Genomic DNA, 13,688 nt, shown 5'->3' with positions numbered 1-13,688 from the left:
CAAGCTTGTGGTATCATATTCAAAAAGACTTGAGGCTGTAATTGCTGCCAAAGTTGCATCAACAAAGTATTGAGCAAAGGCTGTGAATACTTATGTACAGGTGATTTCTTAGTGTTCTAGTTTTAATAAATTTGCAAAAATCTCCCATTATGGGGTATTGTGTGTAGAATTTTGAGGGAAAATGAATTTATTCCATTTTAGAATAAGGCTGTAACATAACAAAATGTGTAAAAAAGTGAAGCGCTGTGAATACTTTTTGGATGCACTGCAAGAGGGGTGATGGCTTTCACTGTTTTGGGATCATCATTTTTCTCCCAGGAAAGGACACGATTTTGGCAGCACCTATGAGTTGGTGGAGACTGGTGCCATCCCATAATCCTATTGCACTTTTCAAAAATATTTAAGAAAAAAATATAAAAACAGGAAAATAGCACATATGTGGCACCCTGGAAAGTTTGCTTACAGTGTCTGCAACAGTGAAGGTGAATCGCTGGCACAGCATGGGTTAAGGACGGACCCTAGTCTGATCACATGGTCCAGATACGGATTGCGGATTGGACAAGGCAGTCTGGGAGCAGAAGAGCCTTGTGGGAAGAAGAAGGAAGAGTCAACAGAAGTGATTGGAGGTGCTGGACACGCTAAGTGAGGAGCGGAGCGGGAGATGAGTAACGGATGCCAGCCGCATGGTCATGCCGGGTGGTGAGAGCAGCACTGCAGAGCAGACGCAGCGAGGTGCTACTGGGAAGCAGAAAGCCGGTAGAGCCAGTGTGAAACTTTGCAGCTGGAGACCGGCAACTCCAGGCATAGTGAAAGGCGCAGACGCCGCAGCTATCTTGTGCGGTGATGAACTGCTGAATACAGGTCCAGCTAGTGAACACCTCTACTACAGAGTTCTAAGTGAGTACACAGAGAATGTTATTGAACCACGGACAAATCAAACACCCATCCCCAGTATCCAATATGTCACAAGCTGTGCAGTGTAAAGGGCGCAGGCAGCGAAATACAGTTTTACAGTGCAACATCTTACAAATCAGCCCTGTTTTAGACTAGCTAAGACAACCACCCCATGCTTAAACACTGTTGGGAGATATATTTATGACTGTGGATGAGAAAGAGACTGAGTCATTTATGCAGTGAACGTGAGTTACTTTATCTGGAAAAGACTAAGGAGTCTATTTACTAAGCCTTGGGTGGAGATAAAGTGGACGGAGATAAAGTACCAGCCAATCTCTCCTACCTCTCTGAGCAAGGTACTATAAAACAAGGTACTGGGAGAAACATTTCAGGGGGAACGTCTGTCACATAGCCACCCAACATCTGTGATACCTCTCTCAACCACTTTAACATACTCACCAACCCCGGGGTGTTACACATATACCAAAGAAAATGATTTAATTAAGTTAATTTAGGACATAAATGACTGTAAACTGAACAGTACTTTAGGAGAAAATAAATGTTCTGCCATGTGAAACTTCAGCTGTACCCACAGACCTGCAAACTCTATCCAAAATGAGTTTGCAAGGGTAGTTGCAAATTTCTGGTGGTATTATGATACAAAGCCCCCTCCTCATGTATTATCTATGGGCTAACCGGCACCCATAACCTATACTTATCTTTCCACCATCACCACTGAAATCACTAGTGTACCAACTGATAAAATGGCGTCTGTAGCATTTTCCCAAAGCTCTTTGCATGCGCAGTAGTGAAATCTCTGTGAAAATGGCACCAGCTCTATTAACCCAGAGATCTGCGCAGGCGTGGATGAGAGAGGAACAAGTCCGCACAGAGACTGCATATGTGCCCTCATTCCGAGTTGTTCGCTCGCTAGCTGCTTTTAGCAGCATTGCACACGCTAAGCCGCCGCCCTCTGGGAGTGTATCTTAGCTTAGCAGAATTGCGAACGAAAGATTAGCAGAATTGCGAATAGAAATTTCTTAGCAGTTTCCGAGTAGCTCCAGACTTACTCAGCCATTGCGATCAGTTCAGTCAGTTTTGCTCCTGGTTTGACGTCACAAACACACCCAGCGTTCGCCCAGACACTCCCCCGTTTCTTCAGACACTCCCGCGTTTTTCCCAGAAACGCCAGCGTTTTTTCGCACACATCCAGAAAACGGCAAGTTTCCGCCCAGAAACACCCACTTCCTGTCAATCACAGTATGATCGACAGAACGATGAGAAATCCTCGTTATGCCGTGAGTAAAATACCTAACTTTTGTGTAAAATAACTAAGCGCATGCGCTCTGCGAACCTTGCGCATGCGCAGTAAGCGACTAATCGCAATATAGCGAAAATCAGCAACGAGCGAACAACTCGGAATGACCCCCATGGTCCCTGCCATCTCTTAAACTGCACATGCCCTCTCCCCCCAACCCCCACATTATTGGTGTTTAAGCCAAACTCAAAAGGGGCGACACACTTAAATGAATTACCCCCTGTGCTCTATTGCTGCTTCTCTGCACACTGCATATGCCATGTGACAGCATCCAGTACTCTGATTGGTGGATAGCACTAGTCACAAATCAGCAAGTGTGTTACTGTGTTTTACACGGCCATACCCATACACTGAGGAACATTGCATGAGGAGCAGGTATTGTAGAGATTGCTGCCAACAGAAATTGGGGGGCCAGGGACTGACAAAATAGCCACCAGCCCCCACCCGGACTACCTTATCTCTACACAGAAACCACATTCTCCTGCTAACTTATCTTCTTCTTTGACTGTCCTTTCTGTCCTCGTGAATGTAATCTTCACTCACTTGGAGCTCTAATGTGGGGTATTCCGCCACACCGCTCCACCCCATGTGACAATGTGACATCACACATCATGACGTAACAAAGTTGGAGCACCACGGACTTGCAGGAACGATTCACAGAGGGCTGATGCACAGGGATGGCTTGTTGTTAAGAATCCCTTCCTGCGCATCAGGCCATTGTTATTATGCAGTCTAGTGCAGCGCTTTTCGGTGGTAGGAGCCTGGGGCGAGCCCCCCTCTCTGTCCAGGTCCGGGACTCCAATCCCCCCATGATGGCAGCCTGGGAAGCAGTCAATATGCGGCTGTCGGTATCCCGGCATTCAGGAGACTGACGCCGGAATCCCGACAGCCAACTTTTTACCTACAAACGGAATTCCGTGTACACACGCCACCAGCCGAGTGGGATTAGAATCTGTGGCGAGCCCAGCATGCGAGCGGAGCCTGACGCATTGCGAGCTGTCCCTGGTCCTATGGGCCAACTGATCCTGGTTTCTAACAATGTATCTCAATCGTAATGACACTACATCCAGTCCTGAAGATTTTTACCTGTGAATATAGAGTCTGTCTGTTATAAAACACTTTATAAAATGTATGACTATTACATGTTTCTTGAATAAATGCAGACTGCAGGACAACTGCAATAGGTTGGACTTGCCTTGGTAAAACACATACATACTGTAACCATGCATGGAATTTCACATTTTGCAGCAGTTTTCAATCATTTTAATAAGGATACCCGGGCTCATTTGCAGCCCATCTGATATTTTAGAGACTTTTCGTTTTTCAAATTCCTTGTAAGTATCCCATGTATCAATGTAGCACTGACTGGGGTTTTGCTGCGTCCTTTTTTATTTCTCCAATCATTTCCTTTTTGCCAGGAGGAGATGGGACCTCGTTGAGCTGCCATGATTTGTTTTTAATGATGTTTACATCAGCAGATGGGGTGACAGAAAAAAATCACTTTTTAAACAGAATTTATTACCCACTGGCTGTTGCTTTAACTGTATCACACGGCTGGCCCTGAGTTTCCATGGCGACGCAGGGCCACTGCAAGCTATTGGTGCTTTAACCTCTTCACTGGCAGAAGCATCATCAATTCATACTATCTTATACATATAAATGCACATCCCGTTTACATGCACAATAGTGTGCACATGACATATGCTATACAGTTCCTGCATATATAACATGTCTCATAGCCTGCTGTGTCGTGGCTATGCAAGGAAGAGCTATATTTTATGATCTCTTTATATTTTTTAAGCTATTTTCTTATCCGTTATGTCTATTAGTCAAAACAATGGAAAATAGTTAGAAAAGGGAATATTTATTTTTTAGAATCCAGATAGCACCGGCCTCTTGCTGTACGGCAAGAGAGATTTGCATAGGCCTACACTTACAGTAAATGAACACCATAATGTATTGGCTTTGGCTGACATTGCTTTGAACATTATTCCAGTACATCAGCATTTTAGATATTACATTGATCACTATTATAAGTCATACTCGTCTACCCTCCCGCCACCGCTTTTTAACTGAGCCTCCCGCTGCCCCGCAAATCTTCCGCGTCCTCTCGGTTTTTCACGTATACTCTGTCAATGCAGACTGTGCATGCGCCAGTCCTATAGTGACGGGTGCGGAACTTGGACAAGTGACGACCTGAAGAATTGCTACCACTCGGAGCGGCGGAGGCTGTGGACCAATCACCATGAGTCACCATAAGTTATAGTATGAAGCGGGCAGGCTGACAGTGGGCACTAGGCAGCATTCTCTCACATCCACGGAGCTCCAGATCCAATCCACCCGTGCTGCACTGTTACTGGCCAGGGATCCTCTAGTGAACCGCGTAGGCGGAGTCACAACAGGAGAGAGCAGCAGCCTGTGTGATTGTGACGTGAGTCAATGTGAAAGCAAGTGGCCAGGCATAGGAGGTCTTTCCGAGTTGATCGCTAGCTAAAAATGTTCGCTGCGCTGCGATTAAGTAAAAACAGGCACTACTGCGCATTCGGCACAGTGCGCACGCGCGACGTACTTTCACAATGGCCGATGTATTTTCACACAAGGTCTAGCGAAGCTTTTCAGTCGCAATGGCCACCGCAGAGTGATTGACATGAAGTGGGCGTTTCTGGGTGTCAACTGACCGTTTTCAGGGAGTGCTCGAAAAAATGCAGGCGTGCCAGGAAAAACGCAGGCATGGCTGGGCGAACGCAGGGCGTGTTTGTGACGTCAAATCCGGAACTGAATGGTCTGAAGTGATCGCAAGCGCTGAGTAGGTCTGAAGCTACTCAAAAACTGCACAATATTTTTGTTGCCGTTCTGCGATGCATTCGTTCGTACTTCTGCTAAGCTAAGATACACTCCCAGAGGGCGGCGGCTTAGCGATTGCACGGCTGCTAAAAACTGCTGGCGAGTGATCAACTCGGAATGACCCCCACAGTGCAGAACCCGGAGAGAAAGAGAGCACTTCGGGTGAGTGACAGTCACTAGGCAGCCTGCAAGGACTGTAATTTTAATCTGTGGCAGTTCTACACTGAGGGGGTCATTCCGACCCGATCGCACACTGCACTTCACAGATGTGCGATCGGGTCGGAAATGCGCATGCGTGACGGCCGCATTGCGCAGGCATGTCATTGCCAGGCGACAGCAGCGATGCCGCGAATGAAGAAAGCGGATACAGCGGCGACCACAAGAAGATTGACAGGAGGAAGGCATTCCGGGGCGTCAATTGACCGTTTTCTGGGAGTGGTGCGGCAAACGCAGGTGTGTCCCGGCGTTAGGAGGGCGAATGTCTGATGTCAATTCCGGGACCTGCTTCGCTGGATCGATCGCACAGGGTAAGTGACTCTTACCCTGGTCTACTTCTACACAAAACTTTTTTTGCATAGCAGGGCTGCACAAGCGTTCGCAGCCTTGCTATGCAAAAAAAGCCCTCCCCCATAGGCGGCGTCTAGTTGATCGCACAGGCAGCAAAAAGTTGCTATGTGTGATCAACTCGGAATGACCCCCTAAGCCCGGTCACTTGCTCTCCCAACACATAACTCATTGCAGCTGCTCCTTTCCCTGCACCTTTCCCCCTCCCACACTGATGTACTGCTCGATTTAATACTGGCTATAGTCAGGGGCGGGGTCAATATGACTAGCCCTGCCCCTTCCTGATCCCTGCGAATCACAGAATTAAGTCCCAAGGGGGCGGGACCTAATGATTCCAAGTGCCCTTCTCCTTCAGCAAACATGCAGCAGCAGCAGTGCTCCATCAGAACATGTGATAATGTATGTATAATTGTGTACATATGTGTATGCATGTGTAAATATAAATTTACTGTGTTCCTTTGATGTGTGTGTTCTCAAAGCCCCTGTTATTACACAGCCTTTTGTATGTGCTTGTCCTCAAATGTGTCCGTGTTGGTATATGCCTCTGAGTTATTTCTATGTGCATGCAGATCTACAAGTGCTCAGAGTAGGGGTAAGGGACCACCGGGAGGAGGTTAGGGTTAGGCACTAAGCCGGGAGGTTAAGGTTAGGAATTAAGGGGGTAGAGTTAGGGTCCGGGAAGGGGGGTTAGGGTTAGGCACCATCAGGGAAGGTTAGGGTTAGGCACGAATAGGGGAGGTTAGGTTAGGCTACGGGAAGGGAGGGGTAGGGGAGAGGAGATAACACACTTACCGCTCTTCTGTCTGGATTTCAACTCTCAGGGTGCCGGTGTCAGTATTCTGGCTGCCGTCATTCCATCCACCAGTCAATCATACTGAACCCCTAAATGATCCTTTAGTGGTCACATTTTTCATATTGTCTGCATGCTCTACCTGCTGTGATTTACCTTCTAGATTTCCTGCCTGTACTTTCTGTGGCTCTATTCATTTACTTTATAGAAATTATAATATATAAAGAAGGTTGTACTATACCCAGGACATTTAAACTCATAGGGTATCCCGTAGATTGAATATTTTTGCATCTGTGGTGCTGCAAAAAATATGCAGGGATGAAGTGGGGGCAGTTTAATGTGCTGTTGGTGGAAAAGGATTTTTAAGAACAGGACGCCAAAATATCTAGTTAAGGCTCTTCATGCGGCAGCTCAACTATTCTATTACAAGACAAAGAAAGGAGACCTGTTGAAGAGCCAGACTCAATTACAGGACCTTGGGTATTGTACACTGCTTATATAAAACATTTTTTGCTAAACCAGTGGTTCCCATACTGGCTGCCTCAATGCACTTGCAGGGGAGCCCTGGGTTGGTGGTCCAGGACCAATTCAAATTATTTATGGTCAATGTAATAGGCAAGACCAGTGTTGATGGCTGCCAATCATAAAATATGTGGACAAACAGAAGTGAATCCTGTCCCTCACCACATAAGCCTAGGGATGACATATAAACACAATTTACTTATTTTTTTTCCATAATTTTTTCAGAATATCTCACTTGGTGCTACAATTACATATGGTATGGTGACCTATGAATTACGTGCTGTCTGTGCAGCGGGTGCAGGTGTCTACTCAAACGATCAGAAACAGACTCCATGAGGGTGGTATGAGTGCCCGACGTCCACAGGTGGGGGTTGTGCTTACAGCCCAACACCATGCAGGACGTTTGGCATTTGCCAGAGAACACCAAGATTGTCAAATTCGCCACTGGCGCCCTGTGCTCTTCACAGATGAAAGCAGGTTCTCACTGAGCACATGTGACAGAGTCTGGAAACGCCAAGGAGAACGTTCTGCTGCCTGCAACATCCTCCAGCATGACCGGTTTGGCAGTGGGTCAGTAATGGTGTGGGGTGGCATTTCTTTGGGGGGCCCTCTATGTGCTCGCCAGAGGTAGCCTGACTGCCATTAGGTACCGAGATGAGATCCTCAGACCCCATGTGAGACCATATGCTGGTGCGGTTGGCCCTGGGTTCCTCCTAATGCAAGACAATGCTAGACCTCATGTGGCTGGAGCATGTCAGCAGTTCCTGCAAGACGAAGGCATTGATGCTATGGACTGGCCCGCCCGTTCCCCAGACCTGAATCCAATTGAGCACATCTGGGACATCATGTCTCGCTCCATCCAGGACTGTCCAGGAGTTGTCCAGGAGTTGGCGGATGCTTTAGTCCAGGTCTGGGAGGAGATCCCTCAGGAGACCATCCGCCACCTCATCAGGAGCATGCCCAGGCATTGTAGGGAGGTCATACAGGCACATGGAGGCCACACACACTACTGAGCCTCATTTTGACTTGTTTTAAGGACATTACATCAAAGTTGGATCAGCCTGTAGGGTGTTTTTCCACTTTAATTTTGAGTGTGACTCCAAATCCAGACCTCCATGGGTTAATACATTTGATTTCCATTGATAATTTTTGTGTGATTTTGTTGTCAGCACATTCAACTATGTAAAGAACAAAGTATTTAATAAGAATATTTCATTCATTCAGATCTAGGATGTGTTATTTTAGTGTTCCCTTTATTTTTTTGAGCAGTGTATTATATATCTATATAATATATCTATATTTTCACACATAATATATAATATATATGTCATTATCTCAGTAGGGGACCCAAAAATGTGGGATTTTGAATTTTGGGTAAGGGATACTCAACCTGTATTATTATTCAGGGGTCACCCAGGCCCATGCGGGGAAAGTGTTATTTAAATGCCAGCCACCGCAGAGTTGTGGGTAGCTGTGGCCGCCCAGCAATGCACACAGGAGAGGCTGAGCTGAAGTGTGCGCTGGCAGCAGTGTAAGCGGTTCCAGGCTGGGCAGGGCAGGGTGTTTCAGCGGAAAGGGAACAAACTATATAGGGTATACAGAGTGTGATATAATAGGTACCGCTCCCCCTAAACGGCGGCTTAACGTCACCATTCAGCCCACTCCCGCCTAGCGACCGCCTCTGTCTCAGAGGCGATCGCTAGGTAACGAAAGCTGCCATGCTCCGGCGCATGCGCAGTTCCGACCCGATCGCTGCGCTGCGACAAACTGCACCGAGCGATCGGGTCGGAATGACCCCCATAGTGAGCAGGGGGGATCGGTATGCTATGTAGGGTACAGAGTGTGATATAATAGGTATATAGTGAGCAGGGGGGATCGGTATGCTATGTAGAGTACAGAGTGTGATATAATAGGTATGTAGTGACTAGTGAGCAGGGGGGATTGGTATGCTATGTAGGGTACAGAGTGTGATATAATAGGTATATGGTGAGCAGGGGGGATTGGTATGTTATGTAGGGTACAGAGTGAGATATAATAGGTATGTAGTGAGCAGGGGGGATTGGTATGCTATGTAGGGTACAGAGTGTGATATAATAGGTATATGGTGAGCAGGGGGATTGGTATGCTATGTAGGGTACAGAGTGTGATATAATAGGTATGTAGTGAGCAGGGGGGATCGGTATGCTATGTAGGGTACAGAGTGTGATATAATAGGTATATAGGGGGTCATTCCGAGTTGTTCACTCGTTGCCGATTTTCGCAACGGAACAATTAAGGCAAAAATGCGCATGGTTCGCAGTACGCATGCGGTAAGTATTTTAGCACAAAACTTAGTAGATTTACTCACGTCCGAACGAAGAAATTTCATCATTGAAGTGATCGTAGTGTGATTGACAGGAAGTGGGTGTTTCTGGGTGGAAACTGGCCGTTTTCAGGGAGTGTGCGGAAAAAACGCAGGCGTTTCAGGGAAAAATGCGGGAGTGTCTGGAGAAACGGGGGAGTGGCTGGCCGAACGCAGGGCGTGTGTGTGACGTCAAACCAGGAACGAAACTGACTGAACTGATCGCTATTTGTGAGTAAGTCTCGAGCTACTCAGAAACTGCTAAGAAATTTCTATTCGCAATTCTGCTAATCTTTCATTCGCTATTCTGCTAAGCTAAGATACACACCCAGAGGGCGGCGGCTTAGCGTGTGCAATGCTGCTAAAAGCAGCTAGCGAGCGAACAACTCGGATCACCCCCGTATATAGTGAGCAGGGGGGGATCGGTATGCTATGTAGGGTACAGAGTGTGATACAGTGGCGGAACTAGCGAGCGGTGGGCCCATGTGCGACAAAACGCTTAGGCCCCCCCATCTAAGTCCACCGCCTCACCCCTGGAGAGGATCTGGTGAGGGAGACCTGCTCAGGGCCAGGGAAATGGATACCTAGCAACAGTGCCGTAATTAGTCATTTTAGTGCTGTGTGCAAGAAATGGCATCGGAGCCCCGCCCCCCTATGTAAAACAGGGGCAGTGCGCGGCGTAGGCGCGCGCAAAAATAGGGGCGTGGCTTCGTGGGGAAGGGGTGTGGCCACAAAATAATACCAATTCATATAACGGTGCACGGTAGTCTCCATTATTCAAATTACGCAGCACGGTAGTACCACTACACCAGGTAGAGACCTTTTTACACATTATGGCGGACAGCTTCCCCTTTTTTACACATTACGGCAGACAGCGTCCCCCTTTTTACACATTACGGTAGACAGCGTCCCCTTTTTACACATTACGACAGACAGTGTGCCCTTTTTACACATTATGACAGACAGTGTCCCCTTTTTTACACATTACGGCAGACCGTCCCATTTTTTGCACATTACGGCAGACAGCGTCCCATTTATTACACATTACGGCAGACAGCGTCCCATTTTTTGCATATTACGGCAGACAGCGTCCCATTTATTACACATTACGGCAGACAGCGTCCCATTTTTTGCATATTACGGCACACAGCATCCCTTTTTTACACATTACAACAGACATCGTCCCATTTTTTACACATTACGGCAGACAGCGTCCCATTTTTTGCACATTACGGCAGACAGCGTCCCATTTATTACACATTACGGCAGACAGCGTCCCATTTTTTGCATATTACGGCAGACAGCGTCCCATTTATTATACATTACGGCAGACAGTGTCCCATGTTTTGCACATTACGGCAAACGGGATAGATAGATAGATAGATAGATAGATAGATAGATAGATAGATAGATAGATAGATAGATAGATAGAATAGGTATACTTACCGTTTCCGCTGGCTCAGGCTCCTTGTGCAGCTTCTGTTCTGGCAGGGGAGAAGAAGGAGGAGGAGGGGTGGAGGAGGAAGCCGCAGCAGCGCTATGTCATTGGTAGAAGCGCTGCTGCTGCTGGACCTCTCCTTTACCATAGGCGGCCCTCCGCCGCTGTGAATGCTGGGATGCGATGCGCATCCCAGCATTCACAGCGGCGGAGGGCAGCCTATGGTAAAGGAGAGGGCCAGCAGCAGCAGTGCTTCTACCAATTACACAGCGCTGCTGCGGCTCCCTCCACCATCCCCCCTCCTCCTCCTCCCCCCCTGTAGCCGGTGCGCGCATCATCTCCTCGGCGGCGGCAGAACACAGCGGCAGCCAGGCGGCATGTAATGAGTCAGTTTGACTCATTACATGCCGTTCTGGCTGCGGGCCCCTTGACAGTTGCGGGCCCCAGTGCAAGGCACTGCCTGCACTGGCGCTAGTTCCGCCTCTGGTGTGATATAATAGGTATATACTGAGCAGGGGGGATCGGTATGCTATGTAGGGTACAGAGGGTGATATAATAGGTATATAGTGAGCAGGGGGGATCGGTATGCTATGTAGGGTACAGAGTGAGATATAATAGGTATGTAGTGAGCAGGGGAGGATCGGTATGCTATGTACGGTACAGAGTGTGATATAGTAGGTATATAGGCCCTCATTTCGAGTTGTTCGCTCGCTATCTGTTGTTAGCAGCCGTGCAAACGCTAAGCCGCTGCCCTCTGGGGGTGTATCTTAGCTAAGCAGAAGTGCGAACGAAAGGATCGCAGCACGGCAACCAAAAAATTTTCAAACAGGTTCTGAGTAGCTCCAGACCTACTCCTAGCTTGCGATCACTACAGACTATTTAGTTCCTGTTTTGATGTCACAAACACGCCTTGCGTTCGGCCAGCCACTCCCCCGTTTCCCCAGGCACGCCTGCGTTTGTATCTGACACGCCTGCGTTTTTCGGCGCACTCCCTGAAAACGGTCAGTTACCTCACAAAAACGCCCTATTCCGGTCAATCACTCAGCGATCAGCAGTGCGACTGAAAAGCGTCGCTAGACCTTGTGTGAAACGGCTTTGGCTTTTGTGAAAGTATGTTGCGCGTGCGCATTGAGCCGCATACGCAGAAGTGCCAATTTTTAGCCTGATCGCTGCGCTGCGAACAACGGCAGCTAGCGATCAACTGAGTGAGGGCCATAGTGAGCAGGGGGGATCGGTATGCTATGTAGGGTACCGAGTGTGATATAATAGCTATGTAGTGAGCAGGGGGGATCGGTATGCTATGTAGGGTACCGAGTGTGATATAATAGGTATGTAGTGAGCAGGGGGGATTGGTATGCTATGTAGGGTACAGAGTGTGATATAATAGGTATATAGTGAGCAGGGGGGATCGGTATGCTATGTAGGGTACAGAGTGTGATATAATAGGTATATAGTGAGCAGGGGGGATCGGTATGCTATGTAGGGTACAGAGTGTGATATAATAGGTATGTAGTGAGCAGGGGGGATTGGTATGCTATGTAGGGTACAGAGTGTGATATAATAGGTATGTAGTGAGCAGGGGGGATTGGTATGCTATGTAGGGTACAGAGTGTGATATAATAGCTATGTAGTGAGCAGGGGGGATCGGTATGCTATGTAGGGTACAGAGTGTGATATAATAGGTATATAGTGAGTAGGGAGGATCAGTATGCTATATAGGGTACCGAGTGTGATATAATAGGTATGTAGTGAGCAGGGGGGATTGGTATGCTATGTAGGGTACAGAGTGTGATATAATAGCTATGTAGTGAGCAGGGGGGATCGGTATGCTATGTAGGGTACAGAGTGTGATATAATAGGTATGTAGTGAGCAGGGGGGGATTGGTATGCTATGTAGGGTACAGAGTGTGATATAATAGGTATGTAGTGAGCAGAGGGGGATCGGTATGCTATGTAGGGTACAGAGTGTGATATAATAGGTATGTAGTGAGCAGAGGGGGATCGGTATGCTATGTAGGGTACAGAGTGTGATATAATAGGTATGTAGTGAGCAGGGAGGATCGGTATGCTATGTAGGGTACAGAGTGTGATATAATAGGTATGTAGTGAGCAGAGGGGGATCGGTATGCTATGTAGGGTACAGAGTGTGATATAATAGGTATGTAGTGAGCAGAGGGGGATCGGTATGCTATGTAGGGTACAGAGTGTGATATAATAGGTACGTAGTGTGCAGGGGGGGGATCGGTATGATATGTAGGGTACAGAGTGTGATATAATAGGTATCAGGGACGTGCAGTGAGCTAAATAGTTCAGGAGGCACTGACTAGCACCAGAGCAAGATTTACATGCAATATATGAGCCAAAACGTACATCTGGGCATTATACACAGGTGCAGCTGTATAAACTCCTGGAAATTTGGTGAATTTTGATCAGAGATGTGCGGAAAAGTTAGCCAGGTGAGGCACTGCCCCCTCTGCCATAGACTTTTTACTCCAGAGTTTTGGCTATAAAAATTATTAGAATAATGCAAAGAAAATATTTCAAACATATTCTTTGTATTTTTCATATACTTTATACAGTCAAAACTCTGACACAAACGTTAGTATGACAGGAAAGGCTCTGCCTCACCCAGTGGCGGATCTAGACTTAACTTTTAGGGGGGGCGGTTTAAGAATTATGACTCCTCCCCCTAATCATAGCCCCTCCCACTTAGTAATGCCCTTCCCGTTCGCTTCTAAAATTTCCTATTGTTGCCATTACTAATAAAATGTTGCCAGTTAGTGGAGAGAACCCTGCGCACTGGTGATACAGACTGCCAAATCGCCATTCCTTCCATCAGGGGTGGTAGAGGATAAGACAGTAGGGCAATTTAAACATGCATGGGATAGACACAAGGATATTCTTACAAAGAAATTCAACATTGAAGCACACTGTATGAGCTGAAATTCACATTATAGCACACTGTATGAGCCAACGT

Source organism: Pseudophryne corroboree, chromosome 4 (genome assembly GCF_028390025.1).
Source record: "Pseudophryne corroboree isolate aPseCor3 chromosome 4, aPseCor3.hap2, whole genome shotgun sequence".
Lineage (NCBI taxonomy): Eukaryota > Metazoa > Chordata > Amphibia > Anura > Myobatrachidae > Pseudophryne > Pseudophryne corroboree.
This window is presented reverse-complemented; position numbering follows the sequence as displayed.